Genomic DNA, 27672 nt, shown 5'->3' with positions numbered 1-27672 from the left:
CCATCTTCTATTCGAAGAATCTCTTATATATTTTTATATAAAGGTATATGTTCTGTCTTCAGATCTCTAATCATAAGGTGCTGTTTAAGTCTTTGCTCTGGGCTAAACCTGCCGGTGTGCAGCCACCTCCACCTCATCCCCACCTCTGGCTCCAGGCGCGGGGGGAACCGGGGACTCCAGCCCAGCTCCCCACCGCACCGCAGCTGCCTCCCTCAACATCAGATCATCTTACGCTGATTAAGAGAGGTCAAGATCGGCATCGCTTGACAGGTCTGCATAAACGAGCGGAGGGCATTTTTAGTAACCTGTCGCGAAGCCGGGCTGCCCGGCACAGCCGAAAGCCCCCCGGCAGTCAGTCCGTCAGTCCGTCAGTCCGTCAGGGCGGCCGCCGGCGCTGACCAGGGGCTTGGCGGAGCAGGTCCGGCTTCAGCCCCAAAGCAGATCCCTCAGCTGCTGTGGTATTTTGCTCGTTTTTTTCCCCCGCTACCATTACGTGTTCCCCGCGCCCCTTTGCATTTCTCCCCCGGGGGGTGGGGGAGGCTTTCCGGGCGCAGGTGACAGGAGGGAGGATGAGGGGCAGAACGGGGGTCCGGGCGGGCAGCGGGGCCGCGCCCGCGGGGCCCTGACCCAGATCGCGGCCAGGGCAGTGCCCGCTCCACGCACTGACGCCGCCGCCCCGCAGGCCTCGGCCCCGGCTACATCCCGAAGACAACCCCCCTATCGCTATCCCCCCCTCCCCAAGATGTCCGCTGTCGCCGGCGGGAGCGCACCCACGGCCCCGGCCGCGCCGAGCCAGGCCCGCCCCAGCCTGCCCGGGCCCGGGGGGGAGGTCGGGCCGCTCCCCGCATCCCGCCCCTCCCGCCGCAGCCTGCTCTTGAGTTACCTGTTTTGATGACCCGTGTAGCTTTTTTTTTTTTCCCCTCCTCTCTGCAATGAAAATCCGTGGCCGGTCACTCGCTCCCCCCTCCCTCGCCTCTGCTTTCCTTCCTCCTCCTCCTCCTTCTCCTCCTCCTCCTCAGCGGGAGCCGGTGTCAGTCAGTCACATCAGCTGCCCGGGCAGGCAGGGAGAGAAATGCCCGGCGGCTTCCGGGAGTGCCAAATAAAGACAAGTCCAGAAAGAGAGAGAGACGGTGGCAGAGATGGAGAAAGAAAAGCAAAAAGTGGGTGGAGTGTGAAAATGGAGAGAGAGGGAGAGGTGGCTCTCGGCGCGGCTGGGAGCCGGAGGGGAAATGGCAGCGGTGGAGCATCGCCGAGGAGCCGGGGATAGCGCAGGCACCTGGCCAGGGGCAGCCAGGGCAGGGGCAGCCAGGGCCACAGCCATGGTGGCCCTGCTCGCCCATCGGGCACCGCTGGGGTGAGGGGAATGCGAGCACCCCAGCCCACGCTGGGAAAGGAGAGCGGGGTTGGTGTGGAAACCAACAGACCCCTCGCATGGCACTGGAGGCTGAGGGCAAGCTCGCGTACACCAAGTTTATTGTCTATGCAGAGCTGGACTAAACCGTACCAGCTTGGCCCACAGTGGGGCTACTGCCTTCATTCAGTGCACCCAGCAAATCAGGACTTCTCCCAGCCGGCAAACCCTCGTGCCTTGGCCTTGTTTGTCAGGCTTGTGGGCTTCACACTAGTCCTTAGCCCAGGTGTTTTGCAATTAACACAGTGCTCATCACCACAAGGTCCCAAGGGCCATCTGATCATCCACCTGAAATCTGCTTCACCTCCAAGTGTCAAATGAGCAGGCTTTCTGCACAGGAGTCTCGGGAGAAGACCACAAATTCACAGCCTTTAAAGGAACAGTTTGCTCTTGAATGGAAAAATGATTCATTAGTTATTGATAATAAAAATGAACACATGTATTTTTCAAGTCAACCATGTGGTGGTGTGAAAATCGGTAGCACTCTTCCCTGTCAAATATATAGCTTATTTTTGAAGACTTTGTGTTTAATTTCTGATCGTTTAACAACACCACTATAAAATATGGAACATAAAGATTTGTTTTAATTGTGCAGCAGTTAAATGAGGGCTGAGGAAAGTCATATTTTAACAAGGATGTCATGGTTAACAGAAGCTCACAGACCTCACTTGCCTAAAGACAGCATTAAGCAAAAGCAAACTAACTACACGGATCTGTCTGGAATCCGAACTGACTAGTGCAGTCAATGTAATTGGCATTGGAAATCACAAAAAAAAAAAAAAATCAGTGCTGCAGCTTTCTGTAAAAAGTGAAAAGAACTACTTCTCTTTGGCATTTATAAACAGCCAGATAAAATCGGCAGAACAGCACAGGTTTTAAACCAGAGGGTCTTGCCAAGCTTTCTGAAGGGAAAAAGGGTAGTATGGAATTGAAGACCTGATTGCAAAAATGCACAGAGCACAGAAACTACTTAAGAGAAGCAAGAAACAAGCCCAGAAGTTATCTTTCTGGAAAGAAAAACCAAAAGGATTAAGAAACTGTGAAACTACTACATTTAGATTAAAGCTCAATCAAGGTCCATATTCCATATAACTTGGAGAGAAAAAATAATCCCTACATCTGTGCAGTTTTAGCATGATGAGTGGCAAGTTTAGGGTGATAAATGCAATTGAATTTTGTAGAATATCAGTTTAATTTGAGGAAAATGTAATGTAGTTAAGAAAAGTTTTACAAGCTCTTACTGTGAGAGCACTGTCAAGCACTGCACATCATCCGTTTACATCACAAGCACACAGAAAAAAAGGAAAAATCATTGGGCGTTTCATCTCCATGAAAAGTCTTATGAGAGTACCACACTGGCAGATGCCACACATGTCTAAAACAAGTTCCCTCTAACACATCTTTGCACCCAACTTCTAGTGCTTTCGTCACAAAACAAGTTATTTTTTCTCTTCCCCAGGAGAATGTTGGCAAACTTAAAAGGCTAAGACTAAGGTAAAGGGAACAACATGAAGTAATACATTTGGTAAGAAAGGAAAAGAGGAAGATTCAGTAACTGTAAAGTGAGCTCACAATACAGAGAAAACCCGGTGGGATGCAAAGATGTGAGACATAGCACCTGAAAACATTAGAGAGCTTTGCAGTTTCTGTATAAATGAAAGTGAGCTTAATGGGCAGCTCTATAAAGAACCTCATAGTTATTAACTCAGGTTGAGCAACAGCCCCCTAAAGAGAAAAACTGAATGAGAGATGTGCAAAGTTTGGACTTTGCAAAATACTGTATGTGCAAAAATATTTACTAGATGACATGCTATTGTTTCATCCCATCAAGGAAAAAGAAGCCTTGGGCAGCAATAAAAAATATGTTTCCAAACTGCTTGGCATTGACATCAAGTGAAACACTGAGCAAGAAATGGCTGCAAGATCAGACTTCTGGGCTGAGTACTTTGCCCTCAGTCTAACAATGCATTCATATATTTGCTTAATTCTATAAGAAGAAAGTACATTGATGCCAGTAATTGCAACATTAAAAGTTAAAAGTTTTTATTTGTGCACTTTTTTTGGTGGGGGCAGGGTCACCAACTTCAGGATCAAAACATTCAAAAACCCCTTACAATTCTAATTTATGCTATAGTCCTTCTGAAATTATGAGTCCTTATGAAATTATGCAAGAAGTGCAGTAATAGCCCTCTTGTGGGTAGTTACCCAATTAAAAAATAGTAGCTCATGGAGCGTAGTGCATGGCATTTAATATAACTGTATAATTTTTTTTCATTCTGCTTTTTGCCTTTGCTGCTGCAGACAATCTATGCCAAGGCTGGCATGTTTTATTCTGTTTTATTGAAGGATGTATTTCTGAAGTTGTGCAGGGATCCCAAAGTACACGTCAGAGGCTTCAGAGATAGCCTATCAAAATCTCTATAGATTGGCAGCATTGTAACCTACTTAGAAGAAACTGCTCTGGTGCATCTTTTATTTGCATACATGTTTTCTCACAGAAGAAAACTGTTGAAAATGTTAATGCTTATCTTCTCAGTATTTGTTGAAAATGGACTTTCAGTGTATATGATTGTAAAATGTCCTTGTTAATACAATTTGCATCTATCTTATTCATAGATGAATTTGGAGCATACCACAAATATTGTCCCTCATTTCTTTGATTTAATGAAGTCTATCTTTGATGGGGCAATGCAGAAAATATTATTAATAATATGAATTAAAATTTCACAAGCACTTACTGACATGAAAATAAATTAGAATGTCATGTGAAAATCTTGGTAGTGTGACTTGCTAGATCTACTTAAATCATATTGGAGTGCATTCAGGACATGTCAAGATGCCTTTTGCTTTCCAAATCTGCTGTTTAGTCTACAGAATTTGAAAAACAGCATATAGCTAATTAACTCAATGGATCTTTGAAGAGCACTTTGTGGGTATCTTGTATGGATCAAGTGTCAAGACACACAGGAAAAAATGAAAGATTCTGCCAAAGAAGTGGACTATTTCTCCTCTTTCAAACTAGTGTGAAACAAGGCTGAATCGGTCATCATTCAATCTGATCACCTGTAAAATAAGATTATGGCAGATTCAAATTACATTTAGTTTCATAGATGTCACTCTACTGCTTTTTTTTAATCTCTTCTTTTTATTCTCTTTTATGCAGTAAGCTCTGGGGGTGTGGACTCTCATAATTGTACATTAATTAGTTGTATGCTTCTCTTTAGGCATGGCAACATAAAAAGTTAAATAATAAGCACGTGCTTATCATTAAGTGTGTCAGTAATGGCATCCCTGTGTAGCAGAGCACTTACGCATTCCAGTTGTATTTAAGCAGCTTGTCACATAGGGATGGAATTACTCACTTGTTTATAATTCAGTATATGTTTAAGGGCTTTGCCGAATCCAAGGGGAATATGTCCTGATCTCACAAATACTAATCTTTGTGACTACTTTTACTAATGGTAGTTTTGCCGTTTAATTCAGTTCCGTAGAGCTGTTCTTTTGGGAAGGTTACTCAGTGAAAGTTGTAGGCTTGGGCCCCAGTTCTGCTAAGTATTCACGTTTCCCGATCTATTTATTATCACGAGATACAGGCTTCTGTTGTATTTTTTGTAAAAATCCTGGTTTATACAGTACTGGGTTTTGATACTGATTTTGAGTTAAGTTTCATGGTTTTCATTTAATTACAGTCAGAAATTTGCAAGGAACTTTTAGTGAGGATGATTTACCTGAGAATCAGAGGAAGGCAAAATTTTCAAGCATGTGAGTGTAATGTTACCATGTCACCTTGAGCTACTCTTTCGCCATTTGTTAAGCCTATGGAAGCAGTGCTGGGGAAAAGGCAGGCATAGCCAAATACTGCTGAAAGTCAAAAACTACAAAAAATGTTTTGTGGTCTTCTTCATGCCACAGCTTCTTTGCCTCATTCAATCTGACGCAGCATCCTTAGGAGCTTCAGTGACTTTCAGAATGCACAAATGGGTCAGGCATGAGAGTCTGTTTTTTTAATCTGTGTTTTCTTGTGGCCGCAGTTTTCTTTTACCAGGTGACATTCTTTTCATTGTTGTCTGCTGCTTTGTTTGTTTCATCACTGTGTCTGCAATGGCATCAATGTCATGACCAGAGCCTGTCAAGACTTGCTGCATGTACACCATCAGTAAAATGCATCAGTCCCCTCCGTGTACTAAGGGTTAAAATCCCTTATCTGATGTTCAGTAAGAGCCATTTTTGCTTATTGCTGAGGAGGTTCTGCCATGGCTTACCTTTGTCCCTGTAAATTCAGGTTGCAAATACGTTTTTTCAGCCCCTAGAGGCAGAAAGCACAGAGCCAGTTCTAAACTTTTTCTTGGGATGATTTACTAATGATTCCCTGAGATCGATGTTCTTGTTGTGTAGGAAAGCCCAGACAGCTGGTGCAGCAGAAGTACTGAAACATCCAGACATGCAGAACTTTTTTTCCTAAAAAGCTGGGGATGTCTGAGATTCCTTTTGTTGCTATTTTTGAGCTGTTGGTCAATGATCAAGTAAAGAATTCAAGGTTTACTGTACAATCCACTGGGCTAGAAACTTAATTTTTGTTTAAAATAATTACACAATCACTCGATTCTAGGAAATGGTGCTTTAAGGAAAACACCAAATTATGTAAAACTTGTGGTAAAATCACATAAATTGATAACTTTGTGTACTAATTTTTTTTACGGAGAGAACATTTAGTAGGATATAATCAAAGAGCAATCTGGGCAGATGACCAATGTGTATTCTGACAGTTACGTTTAGTGTTTTTCCAAGCACTTAACTAGACAGTGTTCTTATTCAGACAGTGGTTCCTAAATAGCATAACCCCAACTGCAGTCCTTGCAGGCCAAGTAAGTCAAAGCGACAGAATTCCTCTGTTCTTCCACAACGGTTAATTAGCTACTGGGTGGCATTTGCTACCCCTTTCTGGCAATGCCATTCCTTCCTGGTTTTGTCTTCCATCTCCAAGCTCCTTTACACGAGATGGGTGAGGGGAAAGTGAGATAAGTGCTCAGTGCCTGTTAGATCAGTTCACTCAGGCAGAAAATAAAGACCTTTACCTTGCCATATACACCATGCTTGGGCTTGTCCTGTGAGGACCCATTTAGCTGTTGATAATAGGATAGGATAGGATAGGATAGGATAGGGTAGGATAGGATAGGATAGGATAGGATAGGATAGGATAGGATAGGATAGGATAGGATAGGATGGAATGGAATGGAATGGAATGGAATGGAATGGAATGGAATAGAATAGAATAGAATAGAATAGAATAGAATAGAATAGAATAGAATAGAATAGAATAGAATAGAATAGAATAGAATAGAATAGAATAGAATAGAGGTGGAAAGATCACGACTTTTGGACGTGAGTCTTTGAAATATTTTACCTAGTTCTTGAAAGATACTGAGGTGATTTATGCTTTTCCAATACAGAACTGGAATGCCAGAGGCGACAGCAGTGTGAATTTTCTTCTGCTCCTTCAACCTCTCCTTCAGCTGAGGACTTGAAGAGTGAGGATCTCTCAGTTTTATATCCTCCTGCGAAATGAGACTGCTGGTAAGGATCCCTAGGTACAGTATATTGCTTAAATTAATATGCAGTTTTGTCAGCCTAAATTATTATTTTACAAATTATGACTATATAGATTAGGTACAAGGAGCTGATCAGGCACAGCAGCACAAAGCCTAGTACAGCCGTTCACTCCATCTTTCATATTCTCCATGGCAAGTGGAGTTGCATCTTTCTGCAATATTCTGAGAGCTTTTCAAGATCAGCCCCCTTTTCTGAAATCTGTCCTTCTCAGTACATGTTTTTCCCATAGAGCTGTGGCAGAACCATTTTATCTGTTCAGTAAAGAAAGGTTTGTTCTTTCATAAGAACCTTCTAAGTGTAAAGCAATAAAATGTTTTAGGATAAATCAATCCAAGTACTGGAGTAGCCAGATTATCTTCCTTTTATTTTTTTTTTTTTTTTTCCAAAAGGGGAAGGAGGAACAAAGAAAAGGAACAAAACATATTTAAATTTAATGCCTAAAATGGATTAGAAGGAACTATAAATATTTCACACTGTGGGGGTGTGGTTCCCCTCAAGTCAATGAGTGTTTTGTCACTGATGAACAGGGTCAGCACTTCACCCTATATTTCTGGGTTCATGTTTCACTAGAATAAATGTAGGCAAATTATTTAAGTATCAGAAATAATATTTTTGTTTCAAAACTATTTGTTTGTTTCATTCTTATTTTCTTGCATTCCTCTACTTAAGTAGGCTCTGTACTTACTGCACCATATTTCTAAAATTGATCATTTTATTTGGAAAAGAATATTGTTTGCTGTCCTGAATAATTCATCTTAGAATTCTCTTTTAATCCCCCATCAAATGTGCCATTCTTGTGTCTTCATAAAGGAAAAGAAAGGAAAACAACATTCTAAGTCTGATTTATGAATTAGACCATGAACATTAAAAATATATAAAGCCTTGGGATAAATAAGAACTTCAGTTTAGATTCTTGTTCAGTTATATTGGTACCTCTGAAAAAGCACTCTTGGTTGTGTATAGATTTCTTTTAAGGTAACTGACTTATCACATAATATGAAAAAAGGAGCATAAGAGAGAAATATAATGAAGATTTTATATTTAATCTTGAGCTAATATAACTGACAGTGTATGTAGGATTTGAAGGGAAACAGAAATGCTTAGAGTACAATAAATATTCAACAGTAAATACAATGCAGTTTATAGTATTTGTGAAACAACTGACTAATAGTTGATAAAAGAACTTTTTATGTAAATTCCTGTATATCCTACTAGGTTAAAATGTAAATATTTTAGATGGAAAGGAAAGAACCCAGAAACATCTTCGTAGATAGTCTGTGGCCTACAAGCACTTCTTAAGGGCTTTCATTAGGTTACTGTTATACATTTGATGTACATGTCAGATTAGCGAGAGACCTTTCATCATTGCTTCAAGTTGTGCCAGGGGAGGTTCAGATTGGATATTAGAAAAAATTTATTCATGGAAGGGGTTGTCAGGCATTGGAACAGGCTGCCCAGGGAAGTGGTGGAGTCGCTATCCCTGGAGGTGTTTAAAAGATGTGTAGATGTGGCGCTTAGGGACATGGTTTAGTGGTGGACTTGTCAGTGCTAGGTTAACAGATGGACTCGATGATCTTAAAGGTATTTTCCAACCCAAATGATTCTATGATTCTATGATCTGCCTCTACAGCCCAGCTGCTGAGCTGGGATATCTCCAAGTCTTTGCTGTAAGCAGCTCCAGCTCATTTTCCCAGTATAAGATAGACTCAGGCATTGCAGCTCCTATAAAGTGTCATTTCAAAGCTTTGTCTCTTTAAAGCATTAAATGGTAATAACCAAAATAGTTGGGTATCACCATGAAGAATGTATTTACAAAGTCAAACCAGTATTAAAGGCGCACATTTATGCCACAGCGTATGAAAGGTTGCTGCTTGTAGCTGAGGTGAGCAATCCTGAAATGTCACCCTCTTCCAGCCGCCAGCTTCATTCAGCCTGTAACAGTCAGCCAAAATGGTGGTGTTTACCTGTGGCTGGTTGCCTCAGCATGGCTGAGTGGTTTGTCTCTGGCTTCTCTGATCTCCTGTGTGCATACCTTAGCCATAAGCAACGTTAGGGGCTACATCTGGGAGCAAGGAATGAATTGTTGAGAGTTCTTTTGTATAGCACTTACTAAAAGGGAAATAAAATGTGTTAGAGAAACAATGGACTGAAATCTTTTGGGAAAACGAAAGAGAAGAGGGTCCCCACATTAACAGTCTTGGAACCATTGGCAGATCTCCATCCTCAGTTGTGGTGAGCAACATATATAATCCCCTCTTCCTGAGTCATCCGTCAGTATTTATAATGTTTCACCAGTGCCAATGTGATAATGTTTAAGAAGTTGAAATACTTCTGAAGTGTATCTTCCTCAGGAATTCTCATGGTATTCAGAACAAATCTTCCCTAAACCCCTTATTAATGTTATTGCACATATGTGGTAGAGAAGCTGATGTGCTCCACATATGGGAGTTGTTCAAGGTTGACTTGTTGATTGGTGTCCTGTTCTTTGTGTTATACAGGTCACTAGCCAAAAGGTTGCGTGTTTTGTATGGTCATTTACTGTTCAGTTAATAAAAGCAAAACAGAAGGGACTATGATTTATTTGCTTTATTTTGATATTATTCACAACCTTTGTAATGTCTTCATTTTCTGAAATGCAAACAGTCGTATTCAGGAGTACAACCCAAACCTAGATTTGAAGTTTCCATATCACATTTCTGACTGTTGGCTGGATGCCAACAAATGACAAGCATTAGAACAATTAGTTTCATGTAGAAGTAAAAATGTGTATATATATTTATGTTTCCTAATACTGACCTGAAAGAGGATAATGAGCAAAGGCTCAGATCCTCAGAAGTGTTTAGGTGTCTTTCAAATATACATTTCAGTACAGACACTAAATAGAAGATGGGCACTGCCAGTATGCATCTGTATGTGTCCTGGGGCCATTTTTAGCAATTGGAAGGTCATACAGGAGCCTTTCTGAGCAAAACACCTGATTTTAGTCCAGTTTTGTTTGAGGGAGGGCCCCAGGTTTGATCCAGGATGGCTGAAGTCAGCACAAGTTTAGCCATTGATCTGGAAGAGCAGGTGGCAGTCCTTAGGTGTCCGCTCCTGTTCCAGCTGAACTCAGCTGAGTCGCTACCTTTATTTAATAGGCGGGCACTGTAATTCAGCAAATAATTAGCAAAAATATCAGTAAAAAATGTCCTGAAACCTTTGTGCAGCTGAACCAGCTCACCTTTGAAGAAAGCTCATCCCCTTCAGATACTGGGGCTATTGACAGGAGCAGGGGCAGCAGCTGCTGTGTGGGTGGCAGGGGGTGCGTGTCTTGCCCAGCAACCTCATTCACTGGCTGTGGATTCCACGTCCCACGCTCCACCTGCACAGGGCACCATTACTCAGTTTCTGTGCAGCAGCGGTAGGTTCAGCCTGGTGCTCACGCTTGGCTGAAAAGCAGTTGCAGTCTCTCTTTTTGAAAATCCTTGAATGCTAGAGATGTTTTTCCAGCCCTCCTTATGCAATATTCATGAGCTTCAGAATAGCTGGAAAGGTGTGACTGCACGCAGGATGAGAAGTACAAATGAACCAGTATTATATTAGGACTGGTTTGTCATGTATATGGATGTGCGTATGCATGTACACACAAGTGATCTGTTTTGGATAAGGAATTGCGGTACTGATAGTCATAGTAGTTTCTCTGTTGTCATTACACACATTGAATTGGAGGGTGTGCTGCTAAAATACCTAGTAAAGAGCACAGAAATATCCCTTTTTCTCTCTGTTTCTCTTTGCTAATACTTTTTTTAGTTTGTATTTTTTTTAAAGAAAACCACATTAGCTTTTCTTTACTTTTATTTGCACGCTGTGTGGAATATGTAAAATATAATGTATAATAACTATATAATGTGTAATATATGTTATATATGGTATATAGCATAAGGTCTATAACATAGGATATATATAAATATCTATCAGAGAATCACGGAATTGTTCATGTTGGAAAGGACCTCTTGAGATTATCTACTCCACTTGCCCCTAAGTTTTTTTTGTCCAAAATTATTTTTCATTTTAGCAAGGGGGTCCTTTCATGCAGTTTCTTCTGCCTTATTTAAACTCTTTATATGACGTACCCTAAAAAAAAATAAACCAAAGATAAATATAAACATTATATAAAGTATATAAAATAAATGCACTTTTTAGAAAATTTTAAATAATTGCAGCGCTCCTTTGGAATTAATAATAATGTGATTTATAGCATCTACAACTCTGTGTCTGAGTTATTCTATGTTTCTTTAATACAATCACTCTAATCATGGGGTTTTTACCTCTTTAGAAACTGGTTTGATCATTCCACGTTGGAGCCACACCCTGAAAAAACGAAATGCTTTGCACACCTAATTTAAGATTTAATGTAGTATCAGTGTTAAACCTGTTTCAGTCTGTCATTCTCTTGCTTAAAAAAATCTCCAGGGTTTCCTTCTATTTGCCTGTTTAGCAAATCAATTTATTATAATCTGCCATGGTTTAGAGCCTGATTCCTGCGGTCTGAGGTGTATAATGCGCTTTTCTTCCACTAAAAATAATTGGGAAAAAAAATTCACTGGCCCTTTTTTTCCAAGCGCATTGAAAGTAACAAAAAGAGCCAGCTTGATAGCACTGTAAGCTAAACTCTTGTAATTGTGCTCAGAGTGCACAACAGACAATCAGGCCTCCTTGCGTAAACCCTGAAACCTTCAGCCTTTCACCTACGTGCAGCTGGTTTTATGTGCTCTTGCTGAGGTTTTCAGCAATGGTCACGGTTGAAGATCACCGAGAACTGGATTGGTACCACCTCTGATCGCTCCTGCACTTCTGAAAAGGTTTTGTGGGAAGAAAAAAATAATGGCTTCCTAATTCATGTTGCTTTAGGCTATCATGATGCTACAGTCTAAAAAGATCCCCGGCTTTAGAGCTGCAGAATCCCTGGGAAGTTCAGGAACCTGACTCCACAGTGACCTTTTCTGAAAAAAAGGTCAGCATGCCACAAACAGACTTGCCAAGTCAACTGCTTTTCCCTGTAGACTAAAGCTTTGTGGTCTTATCCGCAGATCTCTTAGGAAACTTGGCCAAGCTACTGCTTTTTGTTGTTTCAGGCACAGTTTGTGTGTTGAATGGAGTTTCATAAAGTGAGAGTGATTTCAGTACAATGGAAGTAAACTCAGCATTGAAAGTGCTTAAAATTCATTCTGTGGCTCCCTCTACATTATCTCCAATTTTTTACAATTTTAATGCTCATTTCCTAGATGCAGTCATAGGATTTGGTTCTGTACGAGTCTCTCTCCCATTTTCATGCTTGTTCTTTTGTTGGCTCGAAGTTGAGGCGAGATGGGACTTATTTGTTACAATAGGGAATGGTCTTTCAATGGTTTGAATTAGCTTGGGATCAAAAAATATCCACATTACTGACACCTCATTATTGCTACCTCGTTATTTCCTCTGCCATAGAGCTTTTAAGCTTTTAAACAGGGGTTTATTGCTTTTATTTTAGGGGAGCATTTTTGGGGTACAAATTCTGGATAGGCCATTACCACTTACTTTAAACACATTCGTAGAAATGTTTTGACAGTTGCGGGTGGCTTGGGGTGGCCATTTGGCTTTGGCAGTGGTTTGGGGCTTCTTGGGTTTAACTGAAGATTAAATTTGGGCCAGAAAAAATACGTGGTCTTCCCATCCTCTTCCTTCAAACTTCTCTTTGTGAGATAAATGGACATTAATACTGAAAAGACTGTGGAAGCTGATATTTTATTGTACTAAACCTCTCTGTTATCATATTTTCCTCTACTTTATTTGTGTTTATTCGCATCTTAGATTAAGGTACCTGTTTAGGGCAAGACCTGTGTCTTTGGGTAGTATTCATCAGCTGATGTATCTTTGGAGATAAGTATGTGAATTTTTCTCTTATTATTTTAGAAGTAGACTCTTACCTGTAACAGTTCTTTTTACCCATTAAATGTTTTGGATCAGATTCTCATTTCTTCTAGGTTTCCAGACCTATACTGAAAGCTGCAGGAATCTATTGACTTATAGGCACTGCACATCTGACCCAGAATTCATGCAGTTATTTCACCGAAATATAATCTGAAACTAGGAATGTGTATGCTGCTAATGACTTCAAACTTTATTTATGTGACTAGCAAAAATACGTGCCAATCAACAGTGGCTTCTATATTGAATATTGTCAGTAATTGTGCAGTCATGCTCACACATACCTCCTAATAAACCTGGAATTCAGAGGCTGAATACAGATATAGCAATGGAAAGTGGGAGCTCCGAGGTTGCACTGACAAGGATCGATGAATGATGGGCTGCTCTGAATAAAATATGTTGCTGTTTTAATTTTTTATTAACCTCAGAAGCCTCAACCAAGGTACTTACAGCAGAGTAAGGTATGAATATGTCAAATTCCTGTGTGAGTCACCGACTAAATGTTGCAGATCAAAAGCTCAGTGGCTGAACTTTGCAGTGGTCTTTATAGCAATAACTTGCACTTGAGAGTCCCAGTGATACCTGTGGTTGCTGCAGGTTCCATGTTCAGATACCTCTGCAGCGTCGCAGCTCAGCACATTCACCTAGAATTTGTTATGTGCTCTAAGGAATAACTTGTCATCAAACCTGTGTATCAGTAACTATATATGTAGGGAATAAAGGTGGATTGTTCTCATCCATGGCAAAAAAAGCAGGGGAATATACATCAGTTTGCTGTTTAGATGGCTCAATCGGCTCAAATCAAGTTTTGTGATACAACTGGCTCTTCAGTTGTTTTATGATACTTTCCCCATCAAGTTCCATCTGTTTCAGAAGGGTGACAGAGTTGAATTTGTGGAATTCCCATCATTTGGTATGATCAGAAGGGCATAGTGAGGTATTTTGAGTCTGGCAGCACTGCTGGCTATTTTGGCTCATGTTGTGCGGGATGAAATGGGATTTGCCGTTATCAGCTCCACGCGTGTCTTGTAGCTGTAAACACTGGGTTGTCTCTGTGGGTTGTATCTCCTGACAGGACACTTGTAGTGCTGTCCAAAAAAGAAGAGGGAGATTTGTGGTGATGCGTAATGTGATGTTTAAATTTATACAATTGATGTCTTTCAGTAATTGAGGGAATGTTGGATTTTACAGCATGATCCCTGGTCAGCTGTGAAATTCCAGTGCAGCTTTATGAGGAACCGAAACTTTCCAGCAATCATTTCACCTATATGCAACAGCTTTTTCTGCCTTTTCACAACTTCCAAAATACTCTGTCTTTCAAGATTATGGATTTGCTGTGACTACTCATTCAGAAAAAGCCTGCTGCCTTCTTTTGTCTGAAGAGAAGTTATTTAGCAAACAGGCAGTCTGTATTGATCCACTGTCTTGGCAAGGTGAAAGTGGCCATTAAAACTGCAACAATTCCAGCTCAAGTATTTTGAAAGAATTTATATAATCTGCTCCTCTCTTTTTAATGTGGAAAAAAAAGAAGAGTCTGTGTTTTTCTAGCAGATTTTTTCCTTTTCAAAGAACAGCCACAACAGCATGTCACAGGACAAAGTCAGTGAAAGCTACACAAGGATAAAACCTGGCCCACTGATACCAAGTTTATTTGAAATTCCCCTCCTGCACACAGTCATCTGAGGCGTTTGCAGCTTTGCGCTACCACACCTGTGTTAGTTACCTGGCCTGCGCATCTTTTACATTCCATGCGTTGTCTGGCTCTCAGTCCACGTGCAGATGCATGCACAGATATTCACACCGCAGTGAGCAAAGGTAATAAACCAGAACCAATAGAAATGTTGAGGAAAAGGCCATGTGGAAAAGACTTAAGCAGCTGTGTTCATCTACATGTGTGTAAGTGAAAACAGGCAACTTTGTCTCAACACTAAAATAATGTGTTGATGAAAATAAGATAACTAACATGCAAAAAAATGCATGTTGAATGCATAAAGTGAATGTGTTACGTATGTGTTTGGTATTCCATAGCACTCGTGAGATAAAATTCGATATGCAATTATGTGAAATTGTTTATTATATTTGGTTAATTGTTTCTGTTCTTTCATACCTTACTGTTTGATTATAGGGATTCAAGACTGACATCTGTTTTTGACTTACAGTATGGGGCTTTTAGAGAGTTACAAATGTTCATTTGCAAAAGCTATGTGGAAATATGTATCACATGTAATATAAACATTGTACAGCATCCATGCTGCATCAGCTCCATTAACTAGATGCTGACACCAGATTTATTGAAAAGTAAGACTTGAAAATTAACCAAAACAAAAATATTGTCCTTCTCTCCAGGCACTTAGAGGTCCTTGTGCACCTCCATTCACTCTCATAAAAGAACATTTAAATGGCCTATGTACTTATGGAATTTTGGTTTAATTATTTGTTCCATAGAAAACTTCATTTCAAACAATGAAAAATGTGGTGGAAGATGTTCCTTCCATTTTTCTTTTCTTCTTAGACAAATTTTTCTTCGTTAATAAGCTATTTACTGGAGGTGCCACTTTTTACAATAGACATTTTGATAATTTCAAATGCCAGTTTTCACAAAATCATCTTGATTTTTCTGAAATGGAAACTACTTGAAATATATTGAGAACATTTTCCTCCAATGGTTTTGAATGGTCTATCTAAACACAGGCTGTGCTTGCTATTATTTCTTACTGCCAATATTTGATATCATAGTGAAAGTTGTCTCCTTAAGGCTGCTAGTGATTGTTCTGTGAGTTAGCAGCAGAGTATCATTGCCGTCGATACGACACGTTCATAATTCATTGTAGTTGCAATATTGCTTTTATGATAGTCTCTGTGAACTGTCTTTAGGATTTAGTTCAGTTCTAATCTGAGAGGCAGAGCTAGGCAATCCCTGTCTTACATTTCTATTTGAAAAACAGAAAATCTGCAGAAAATATTTTACATAGATGATAAAAATAAAACTGGGTGAAGAATCTACAGAAGCAAGCTTTAACTTAGGTGAGTCAGTCCCCCTTGCATCCTTTTACAAGTAGCAGAAAGAGGCTCCTCTGACAGTAATTCAGAGGATCTATGTCTCTCTTGATCACAGAGCAAGACTGGGGAGATTAACTCTCCTAAAGTTAGGCCTGTGGAAATGACTAAGAGTTTTCTCTAATAGAAACAAGTTCTGCTTTGCAATGGACTACAGTATTCACCGCTGGAAAATGTAAGATACAGAATGATAGTGTTTAGCATCATCAGAGAATACTTGTCTAATTCATTGTAGGAAGGGAAGTACATATATCTTATTGTCTTCCTCCCCACACGAGAGAAAGTACTTGAGCCCGTTCTTGCCATTTAACTTGATGTAACCCTAGATACAGAAAGTGATTCTGTATTTTGTATACAGAATATATAATCCCATTCTCATTTCTCACTGTCAAAGATATCTGGTGATCTCATGTGGAAAGTTCAGAGTGCTGTGTCACGGTCGGCATATTTGGTTTCTTTGGAACTAGGCAACCCCAGCTTAGTGTATTCCAAATAACAACATTTCTTATTAATAGGGTTCTTTTTAGAGTATTGGTAGTGCTTGGAAGGTATGGAGAATTGCATGTGCTAGATGATGGCCTAGTTAATTTTGGAATTTGATTCTCCTTTATTTCGTGGGCTGACTTGCAAATTCTTTCTCTTTTTATCAGAGAAGATTTTTGCAAGCACCAGAAACTAAACTGAAAAGGAACACGGGATTTTTTTCTCAGGTCTGATAACAATCTTGTGTGTTGCAAATATACCACAGCTGTCCTGACTTTAGAAGTGCTTGAAAACATCTGTTAATGGACTTTATTAAAACCATCTAGTCTGAAGACAAGACCACAAGGCCGGATCCAAAGTTCTCTGATGGTATCTGGAGAACTTCCAATTACTTCACTGGGCTGTGGAGAAGACCACTAGACCCTTTGAGAGGAAAGCAGTTTTCAGTCAGTATGAAAACATCTGTGATTCTGTTTGAAACCTCTTTTCCAGGCTCTGCTTTGTCCTGCTGATTCTGTGCTTGCTTCTGTCCTGATCACTGCCGTGATCAAACTCGTTCTTAAACTGCAGGCTCCTCTTGGTGTTTTTCAAAGCCTCAGGATACAGCTCCTTTCTCCTTCTCACAATTTGAGAATAAGCGGGCAAATCCAGAAGTCCTTTTTCTTCTCCCAGCACCAGAAGTTTCAAAGAAGAAAAGGGAAGAGGATGAGCAGAGGAGCCTTTCTCCACAGTGGTAAAGGAGGGTTCCTGTCTCAGGCCCTTCCAAACATGTGCCCCGTTCTGCAGCCTGGCGTGATATTTATAAATGGATTTTCTGAGTTCATTACCTATTTCAAAGCAAGTGCTGGATGCCAACACATCTTTTTGTGGCTCATCTGTGGACAGTGGGCACCTGTTGCAGGGAGATTCTTCACCCAGGCTTCTCCAGCAGATAAATCTAAGCTTCCATCTGGATAAGAAAAGGTCTTGATTCAAAAGGAACAGCCCTGGGTGAATCAGATAGAAAATTAGATATGCAGATAAGATCTTTGGGTTTTGTTTGTTTGTTTTGTTTTAATTATTATTCCTTTCTGAATCTCAAGCACGTTTATTCAAGTGACATTGTTAAAAGGGAGCTTGTTGAAAACCCGGTTAGGATTCCATAACATTTAAGTGCTTCACATGGCCAGATTTCATTTTACTTTTGCTGAAATATGGAAAAAAGGAAAGCAAATAGTTTTGAAATTTATTTTTGAGTCCATTTAATTGGATGGCAATTAGATTTTCCTGTAACTATACAGATCTGGGGCAAAATTTTGCAAAGGCAAGATACCATGAAAGCATTACCTGCTTCTTGAAGTACATAAGAATTCATGAGTGTGTCTGTCTAAACTGTCACACATTTAAGAGGAATTTGTGTATGAAGTCTTTTTCTTGACCATGGAAGTCAAAGGATTCACATATACCAAAGTATGTTTCTTAAACATACATAGAGCCTTTTTTATGTCAGTTCCAGAGGCAGCAGTCTTCAAGAGTGGTGTAAGGATCAGGGGTACTGTTGGGCTAGTGATTCTAGATTGTGAGCAGAAATTAGCTGAAATTTCTTCTAAATTTCAGAGGTTTTGGACACAATGTGGGAGATCGGCAGTACTTAAGAGAACAGAGAACAAGATGCATGAAATCTGTGAGACAGCAAGAGGTGAGATTTGATCATCTGATCACAGATCATTGTATTTTTACCACCTTGGTGAATTAGCACCATGTTCCCCTCCTTCTCTCAGCTTCCCAGCATTCACCAATAGCCAAAAGAACTTTTCAGTTGGGTGCATGAAGATCTTGAAAGGACTTGGATTAGATTCCTGTTAGGGCAGAAAAAGGCTTTGGAAATCTGCTGTCATCCCATCAGCCCACAGAAACACTCCAAAATACCATATTCAGTGGGAGAAAATGGAAAGTATCTAGAGCACCAAATGTGACAGCTGGAAATTATTTAAAAAAGCACATAAGATGGGTAGGCCAGTAATGTTATGAGGGGTAAGAGAGGCAGCTGGGAGATTTGAAAGGGCAGGCCTGAGAGCAGCTGAAAGATGCCAGCAGTCTGCTAGCAAGAGTGTCTGAGAGCTGTGTGTGATGAGAAAACATGCCAAAATGATAAGAAAAACAGCTGGAGAAAAACAAAATTTCAAAGCCTGTGAAACGGGGATGGATATGCAAATTCTGTTAACACTATTGAAAGAGTAAATGAAATAGTTTGTTTTTTTCTTTTTTCTTCTGTATGCTTTCATAAGTTACTCTTGTTTTCACAAATGACCTCTTTCTGCAGAATCTGCAAGAGTCCTTTGCTGCTGCTGCCTCCTTCTCTTGATCTTTTGGGCTTTGGTTGTTCCCTCCACAGAAAACACCTGTCTCTGAACAATACTGTTCACTTGTTAATAGTCTCTTAAGCCAATATTTGAATAGTTTATTTTTCTATTTCCTGACCTTATCAAGATTTTCCCTGCTTATCATTCCAAATGTGAAAACCCCTCAGTGGAATGCCATTCCCTGTGAAGAAAATGCACTCGTAGCAGTTCTTTTTAAAAGTTCCACATCTCATTCTGTGTTGGATCTATAAGACTTAGATGGCTTTGTATTCCAGAGGCCTAGCTGGAGGAGCTGGCAGGCTTGAAGGACCTGATGAACAGTCTCTAGAATTTGGCAGGGCCTAAAACAAGCTTGTAATAAGAACGTGGTGACTTGGGAAAGTAAACAATAAAAACACACAGTGGGGCAGATTTTCAAGGCTTTATGCATTACAATTGCACCTGTATTTTTGCATGTATTTTATTATACGTAGAGCTTATAATTTACTTGCATCTGATCACTAATTTGACTCTAGTCTGGGTGTGCGCATCAATGATGTGAAGACATATGCCAATATCTGCATATAGTAGCATGTTCTTTACCTTTGAAATTGTGGCTCTGCTGCTTTTCAGCTGTGAAAGCATGAGACAGTATATGTGTACTTTTTTTTTTCCATAGATCATAAGGAACAAAGAACTTATGTGAAGAGTACACGATAAGATCTGAATAGATTCTGTCCCATCAGAAACTGAAATACAGCAACATGAAGAGAGCAAACATGCTGTCTAGCTCCTCTGAAGCTGTTTGCTAATGACCTCCAATGAACTAGAAAATGTTAGAGAGCATAGTCTCAGCTTGAAGCCTGACAGGAAAAAAAACAGCAGGCAGAGAAAAGGATGCAAAGAAAGTGAAAGAGAGAATGGAGATAGTAAATCATTATTTTTCAACAACAACAAAACCCTAATCAGTCAGCAAATTTCTGATTGCTACCTGACCTACACTGTTAACTTCAGGCTAACAAGAAAAACAGAAGCAGTTCTGGAGGACAGGAAAGCAGACTTACAGAATAATAAAGTAATAGAGCAAATGTAAAGGATGAGAAGGTATAAAAATGCATAGGGAAAAATATGTAGAATCAGTGAGAAGAAATGTTCACGATGCAGATTAATTGTTTTTAAAGAAAGCGTGTACTTTAAGTTTTCAGATACCTGAAAGCCTTTGACTGTGTGTTTTGAAAGAAGATCTTTTGTTTTGGAAGCCCTTGACACTATATTCCCCTAACAGGAACAATTAACCAGAAGCATAAACTAACAAGAAATTTTACATGTAAGATCTAGTTTTGCACTTCTTATGCTTAAGTAAATTTCTCTCTCGGAATTTCAGCTTCCTTGTTTTCTCCATGATTAGCAGCAGACTAGGCAATTTATTATTCTACATTCTACTGTAAATATAGATGGCCTCTGTTTTATGAAAAAAATGAGTTTGTGAGAAATGAGTGCAGGTGCACTTATCTGAAAAGAAGTAAGATAGCGGATTTGAGAAAAAATGGGGGAGGCCCTGACCAACTGTTTTTTCAATGCATTGCCTTTGATAGTTGAAAGAGCCCTCCCTGCCTGCTATATGTCCTGCTTCCCAGCCTGTAGGTTAAGAAGATCTTTGCCACTGGCTTTGCACCACCTTGTGACTTAGGAGAGTTCTCCCCCCCAAGAAGGCTGTCTGGGTTCATGTCTTAGCCCTCAAGAAAAGAGGATTTCAGTTGCAGAAGGAAGTACGGTTTGGTCAGTTATGTTTTTAATTAAAATGAGGCAGTGGTGGAGAGACTGAATTTGCCGGAGCGTGAACCTGTAAATCAAGTCAAGCTGCTATGAAGTTTACAAACTAGAGATGCGCCCAGGTGGCTTCATTTAAATGGAGTGCAATAATTCAGTTTCAGAGTTGGCATGGTTCCCCCACATGCAGCTCTTTGAGTGATATTACTCCATATTGTTTCTCAAAAAATCCCAAGGTGGGGCGCTTTCTGCCACTTCTCAAGAATGAGAACGCCATGAGAGATTTCACCACTGATAATTTTTTCCAGACTCTGGGGAGTAAGCAGGGCATCACTTTGGTATTTCTTTTTCCTCTCCTCAACACCAAGCCATTATCAGAAGAGGAGCCAAAGTTCATCACAAACATGAACATGTACCTACACTTATCTTCTTGCTAGCACATCACATTGAACAGCAGAATTATCTTTCCACTAAACACACACAGGTGTTGGAGTGTGTTCCCATACCACAAATTTCGGAGCAAGATGGTAGGGCAAGGTAGGGCAAAGTACCGTTTGGCAGGTCTGCAGGCAGCTTGCTCTGCTCAACAGCAAGGCCTTCATGAGTTGTTCAATGGGATAGCCATTGTTTTGCAAACGCAGGTAACCCTCTAAATACCAGGATCTGTGAATAGTGCAGTAAAATAGATATTTTCTTGAGATCTTTGCTGATTTAGGAATTAAAAACCAGTTAATATCATTGAAACTTCTACCTGTATGACTGACAGAACCTGAGACTTTGCAGGTAACCCTGCCTAGATTTAATAACACCCCACTGAGAAGCAATTTGTTTTCTTGTTGGCATATTCATGACTTTGTCTTCAGGAGTCATCAAATGAGCAATAATTCCCCTTGTTGTCAGCCAGTTAAGACCTGGAAGATCTGCTCTTAGTTTTTAAACTCCAAACAATCCTACCATCCTAAGCACATTAAATACCACAGTAAATGTCAAGAATCCATGAAAATCTTTTGATGTTTGCAAGTAATAGCACTTTCACCACCACTGAGCAGACTGCACTTCTGACCCCTTTGGAGCAGACCTCTCTGACCTCCAGCGGTTCTGTCAGGTTATGTTCATGCCTATCTTCTGTTTTCAGTCTGTGCCCTGGCTCCAGTCACAGAATCACACAACGTTAGGGATTGGAAGGGACCTCAAAAGATCATCTAGTCCAATCCCATTGCCCTGGGTATCAAGCTCATCTCAGTTGTGCCCAAAGCTTTGCTGTTCTGTTCTCCCTGAAGCAAGGGCTGTGGCACTCAGCAACCAAGCTGTCCTACTGAAATGGAATATCATTAATACAATGCAGCCGCATTTCAAATGAACCGTATCTTAAGAGCAATGGAATCACAGAATCACAGAAGGTTAGGGATTGGAAGGGACCTCAAAAGATCATCTAGTTCAATCCCCCTGCCGGAGCAGGAACACCTAGATGAGGTTACACAGGAAGGCATCCAGGCGGGTTTTGAATGTCTCCGGAGAAGGAGACTCCACAACCTCCCTGGGCAGCCTGTTCCAGTGCTCTGTCACCCTCACTGTGAAGAAGTTTCTTCCCATATTTAAGTGGAACCTCCTGTGTTCCAGTTTGTACCAACTGCTCCTTGTCCTACCATTGTTTGTCACTGAGAAGAGCCTGGCTCCATCCTCATGACACTCACCTTTTATATACTTGTAAACATTAATAAGGTCACCCCTCAGTCTCCTCCACGCTAAAGAGCCCCATCTCCCTCAGCCTTTCCTCATAAGGGAGATGCTACACTCCCTTCATCATCTTTGTTGCCCTGCACTGGACTCTCTCCAGCAGTTCCCTGTCCTGCTTGAACTGAGGGGCCCAGAACTGGACACAATATTCCAGATGTGGTCTCACCAGGGCAGAGTAGAGGGGAAGGAGGACCTCTCTCAACCTACTAACCACCCCCCTTCTAATACACCCCAGGATGACATTGGCCTTCCTGGCCACAAGGGCACAGTGCTGGCTCATGGTCATCCTGCTGTCCACCAGGACCCCCAGGTCCCTTTCCCCTACACTGCTTTCTAATAGGTCATTCCCCAACTTATACTAGAACCTGGGGTTGTTCCTGCCCAGATGCAGGACTCTACACTTTCCCTTGTTAAATTTCATCAGGTTATTCCCCACCCAACTCTCCAGCCTGTCCAGGTCCCGCTGGATGGCAGCACAGCCTTCTGGCGTGTCAGCCACACCTCCCAGCTTAGTGTCATCAGCAAACTTGCTGACAGTGCACTCTCTTCCCTCATCTAATTAATTGATGAATATATTGTATATAGTATAGTACTGTATTGTATATATATATAGCACTGGTCCCAGTACCAACCCTTGAGGGACTCCACTAGATACAGGTCTCCAACTAGACTCTGTCCCAGAAGGGAGAGTACAGACAGTGCCCAGTTCTCCCTAACACTGCCATTCCCTGAGTTTAGGAAACCCAGATTCCTTTGCCAAATTGTGTTCTTTGAGAACTGCTGGCAAGCACCGCCGCCATTGTCAGGATCAGGCCAAGGCACTCCAAACAGTTTGCATTATACTGAAGACAACATACTAGATCTTTGAAGACAGCTTCATTCTTTGAAGTTCCAGACTAAGACTTTCTTCCCCAGGAAGACACTATGTTGCTGCTTGGTTTGCGCTTTGGCCAGTCTTTATGGAGCTAAACGGATGCATTCACACAAGAAAGCCTTTCAATGGTGGTGTGGCCTTCTCAGGAGCTCAATCAGCTGAGCTGCTGCAGCCATGCCAGGGCAGCTCCCTTCTGACAGAAACTCTCTGAAGGCTGATGGGCACACTTCTGTTTTCACACTCAGCTGCTGCTCTCGGAGCTTTACGTTGGATTCTGATTTCTTTTGGCAAGATCCCAGGTGTTGTTAGAGCGGACGGGAAAATCACTGTTCTTGATAAGGTCAGAGGAAGACCAGTTTCAGGATACAGTAGTGTATGTGGAAATGGTGACATTTGCAGCAGAATAAAGCCTGGAGATCTTTGTAATCTCTCTTACATGAAAAACAGTATAAATTATGGTGGCACTCAGGTTAGCAAAAGGATGCACTTTACAGAAAATGGGAAAAAGAGTTTCCTTGATAAATAAGTTCGCTAATAGAAAAAAAGCCAATATTGATGAAAATCAGGAAAGAACAATGCATAAACCTGCATACTGTAATCCCACTCTACTCTGTGCTGGTGTGGCCTCACCTGGAGCACTGTGTGCAGTTCTGGCGCCACAGGATAAAAAGGGTATAAAGCTACTGGAGAGTGTCCAGAGGAGGGACATGGAGTTGGTGAAGGGTTTTGGAGGTGAAGCCGTATGAGGAGCGGCTAAAGTCACTGGGTTTGTTCAGCCTGGAGAAGAGGAGACTGAGGGGAGACCTCAGGGGCTACAGCTTCCTCACAAGGGGAGCAGGAGGGGCAGGTGCTGATCTCTTCTCTCAGGTGACCAAGGACAGAACCCGAGGGAATGGCAGGAAGATGTGCCAGGGGAGGTTTAGATCGGACATGAGGAAAAGGTTCTTCCCCCAGAGGGTGGTGGAGCACTGGAACAGGCTCCCCAGGGAGGTGTCACAGGTCCAAGCCTGACAGTGTTCAAGAAGAGACTGAACAACGCCCTCAGACACATGGTGTGACCTGTGGGGTTGTCCTGTGCAGGGACAGGAGTTGGACTCGATGATCCTTGTGGAAGAGATCATACCAAACAAAGACAGCAGCCCACTTTTAAGGTCCTTTGTCCCTAGTGTGATGAAGAAATTTCATTATAATTGAAACTGACCATGCTCTGGACATACCTTGAAAAAAAGCTTGTGCTTCAACTTGGTTATGCTTGGGTTGTTCATATTGGTCATGTTTACTTGTCTGCATAAAACATTCCAAAATTGTCCAGCTATCTTCAGTGAAAACAAAATTTGCTTCTCGCCTTTCATTATTTCTTTCTTCATTCAGAAATATTACTAGCGAACAAATTAGGAGATGAATTCCAGAGGTTAGAACAAATAGCCAGGGAATCCCAATTTTTTGGCAACAGTATGGTATCCACAGCCTTGAGCAAGTAATCAGTCCTCCCTTTGAAGCAGCTGGAAAATATGCTGATGTGTTTCTGTTGAAAACCATTCAATCGTAGTGATTTGTGTCAGGAAAAACTCAGAACATTCTACTCTGGTACTTTCTGAATGCAGAGGTATTTTGTTTTTAAACCATTTATGATTTTTTTAAAATGATCAAAACACAAAATGTTAAAAAATATACCTTTATTTTTCCGGGAGGGAGTTTTGTTTAATACAGTGTTTTAAATTTTATCTGCTAATTTTTGCCATTGCTACAAATCCAGACAAAACAAACAAACAAAACCACCAAACAAATGAAAAACCAAACCAAAACAAACCAAAAGCCCCACAACCAACCAAACAAAAAAACAGTACAAGTTTTTCAGAGGGTGGCAAAATCCCTTATTTGCAGTGCTGGAAAAAAATGTGTTCTTTTCAAGTATGTGGAAATGTGTTCTGTTCAAGTATGTGGTAAAGATTGATTCAAGTACAAGAGGGTACTGAGCTAAAAAGTATACACATCTCAAGAGACCTCTCACCAATTAATTTGGATAGCATCTTTTGACTTTCAGATGCTTGGTGATGGAACAGGCTACTGTGGGTTCCTCCCTATTCCCAGACTGTTTAGGTCAAAAATAATGATAGTGTAAGCTAGCCCAAATTCATGGCTTATCTCAGTAAAGTTGGCACATGGAACTGGGAAACGTTCCAGAGCTAATTTTCTTCATGTTGAGAAAAGCTGGTAATTGTTTTTCTGTGCATATCTGCATGTTTGAACACAGTCATAGTTGTAGTGTTCTACTTGTTCTTTGATGCTCTGTCAAGCTTATTTTTTCTCCTAATTTTAGACTGGGTTTTGGAGGAAAAAATCATTGGTCATAGTAAGCATTTTGTAAATTCAGACATAACCATGCTGTTTTCAAAGTCCTTAAAAATATTTAGTTGCTGCTACTGTCAGGTGTTTTATTGGTTTTGTTAAATGTAGTATATAACAATATAATGAATCCATTCCTTGGGATCCTTATGGCCAATAATATGGTGGCATGAAGGCATGGAGGCTTATGAAGGCATGAAGGCATGAACTAGCTTAAAAGAGCATTCCCTCATTGTTTTCAGGGATATACAAATAACAGCCAATTGAAAACATGTGTGTAGGCTCTTTGAAAGTGAAATGTAGGTTCAGACTAGAATGCGTTTTCTCATGAATTTTTGAGCATAACGAGGGAATTGCTCAGTTTGAAATGGCTCAGCATCTGATGAAGAGGACTAAGAGGTGCTGTGAATGATTGCATTGTTATTTTAATCCTAATGTAGTAGTTTCATGTGTTTGAAGATCTAATAAAAATTAGAGACAACGAACTCTAGCCATACCAAGTTATGCTCATTATTTAATAGGAAAATACAAATATTAGGAAAAATTACAATTCTAGCAGCCAGGTCATCAGTGTAACCCTTCCAGGTGTTACGCCTTTTTTATTCTACACATTCCTTAGCAATGGTTCTTCGTTTCAACTTCTCCCTTCTCCCTTCCCTCTGCAAGGAACTTGGCACTGATCATTTTTCAGTGTAAATACCTTTTGAAGGTTTTGGAAACACAACTGGAAATTGTATTGTGTGCAATTCCTTGCCGCTTACATATATGCCATCTCTCAAGTAAGATGCTAACATTTCTGCCGAGTATTCACATATTTCACAATTAAGTGCGGCCAGCATGTGATTGACCTTTATAAACGGAATCATAAACTTTTACTCTATTCCTCATGTGGCTTCCCACAACACAGTCCCCCTCCAGGGCAGCAAGCATTCCTCTTGATGTCCCACCCTGGGGTGTCCATCACCCACAGATGGAAGCAGGGGAAGGCCCAAGGACATTGTCAGGGGTAAGATGCTTTCTTCATCCTATATCAAATAATAGGTTACTGTGCCACATGGTTTCTTGAGCCATCAGCATCCTCCATTTTCCACTCGGAGGGACTTTTGGTTTAATTCCTGCTTGATACCATGTCTTGTAGGCAGACCCTCTTGGGGGAAGACCAGGGTGGGGAAATGAGCGAACAGAGTAGAAAATGGCACTTACTGTTTTCTACTCACCTTCCTGGAGGGTGTTCACATGCTTCTGAGCAGAGTGAACACTCCACTGCACTCTGCAAGGTCGCAGATCTTAAGGTCAGATTGCAAAAGGCAGTTTGGCAACACTTCTCAGCAACCAGGCTGCAAGCACTTGTTGAGAACAGAACATGGCAGCATCAGCCCAGGAACACAGAATCATAGAATAGTTTGGGTTGGAAGGGACCTTCAAAGGTCATCTAGTCCAACCCCCCTGCAGTGAGCAGGGACATCTTCACCTAGATCAGGATGTGAGTGAGTGTACCGTTTCTGGACAACTGAGGCTCATAATCCTCCATGGTGAAATGAAGTCTGACCCCAAGACCAGGAAGAGTCTTTTCTATCACTCGAGTTTCACTTCTTCCCTCTTTTGCAGATGAAAAAGACCACTTTTGTGGATGAAAGAACAGCTCAAATTCTGCAGTCAAGCCTGTGCTTCTGCCGAAGTCACTGTAAGAGTGACAGCTGCAGTAATGACTTTCAATATGAAGCTTATATGAACATTCTCCCCATTCCCCAAAGAACTGGCCAAGACTGTCATGCCTTTCACACCAGCTTCTTTCAGGCATCAGGCAGCAACTGGTTTTGGTCATTAGTGGACTGATATTGAAATGTTGAGTATTTCTAAAGATTGCAAATCCATCATCAGCTAGATCTGAACAGCTATTTCAATGCTTCCCAGTTCAAGTACTGTATGCGAAAAGGTGCCCTGGACTTTAGGTTTTTTATAACACCACTTTGTACTTATAGGAAGGGCTCAAGGATAAAAGAAGACCCCAGATGTGGAAGGCAATTGATTCAGGGAGCTCTTGAGGAATATCAGTCCACAGAAGTCCATGGGACCAGATGGGCTGCATCCAAGAGTGCCAAGAGAGCTGGCTGTTG

At 41.0% G+C, this 27672-nt stretch overlaps 1 protein-coding gene and 1 long non-coding RNA gene across 4 annotated transcripts in view; one reads left to right on the top strand and one right to left on the bottom strand.

The window, feature by feature from the left end:
• The window catches only part of CAP2 (cyclase associated actin cytoskeleton regulatory protein 2), a 69553-nt gene extending 68330 nt beyond the window's left edge, over nt 1-1223 (bottom strand). Inside the window, exon 1 of the mRNA XM_005512537.4 lies at nt 884-1223. The gene's annotated coding sequence lies outside the window, so the exon portion shown is untranslated. The remainder of the gene's footprint in view (nt 1-883) is intronic.
• Nucleotides 310-25363, top strand: LOC135578530 (uncharacterized). 3 transcript variants are annotated; one of them, XR_010470258.1, is made up of 4 exons: nt 310-458; nt 6862-6985; nt 18104-18185; nt 19508-25363. It is a non-coding gene; the product is annotated as an uncharacterized LOC135578530 (long non-coding RNA). The 3 variants fall into 3 exon arrangements; XR_010470257.1 differs by having other exon boundaries at nt 18810-25363; XR_010470256.1 differs by having other exon boundaries at nt 18104-25363.
• Nucleotides 25364-27672: the final 2309 nt, after the last annotated feature.

The sequence above is a fragment of the Columba livia genome, chromosome 2 (assembly GCF_036013475.1).
Source record: "Columba livia isolate bColLiv1 breed racing homer chromosome 2, bColLiv1.pat.W.v2, whole genome shotgun sequence".
Lineage (NCBI taxonomy): Eukaryota > Metazoa > Chordata > Aves > Columbiformes > Columbidae > Columba > Columba livia.
Note: the sequence above shows the minus strand (reverse complement) of the source record. Positions and strands in the feature narration are given on the sequence as shown.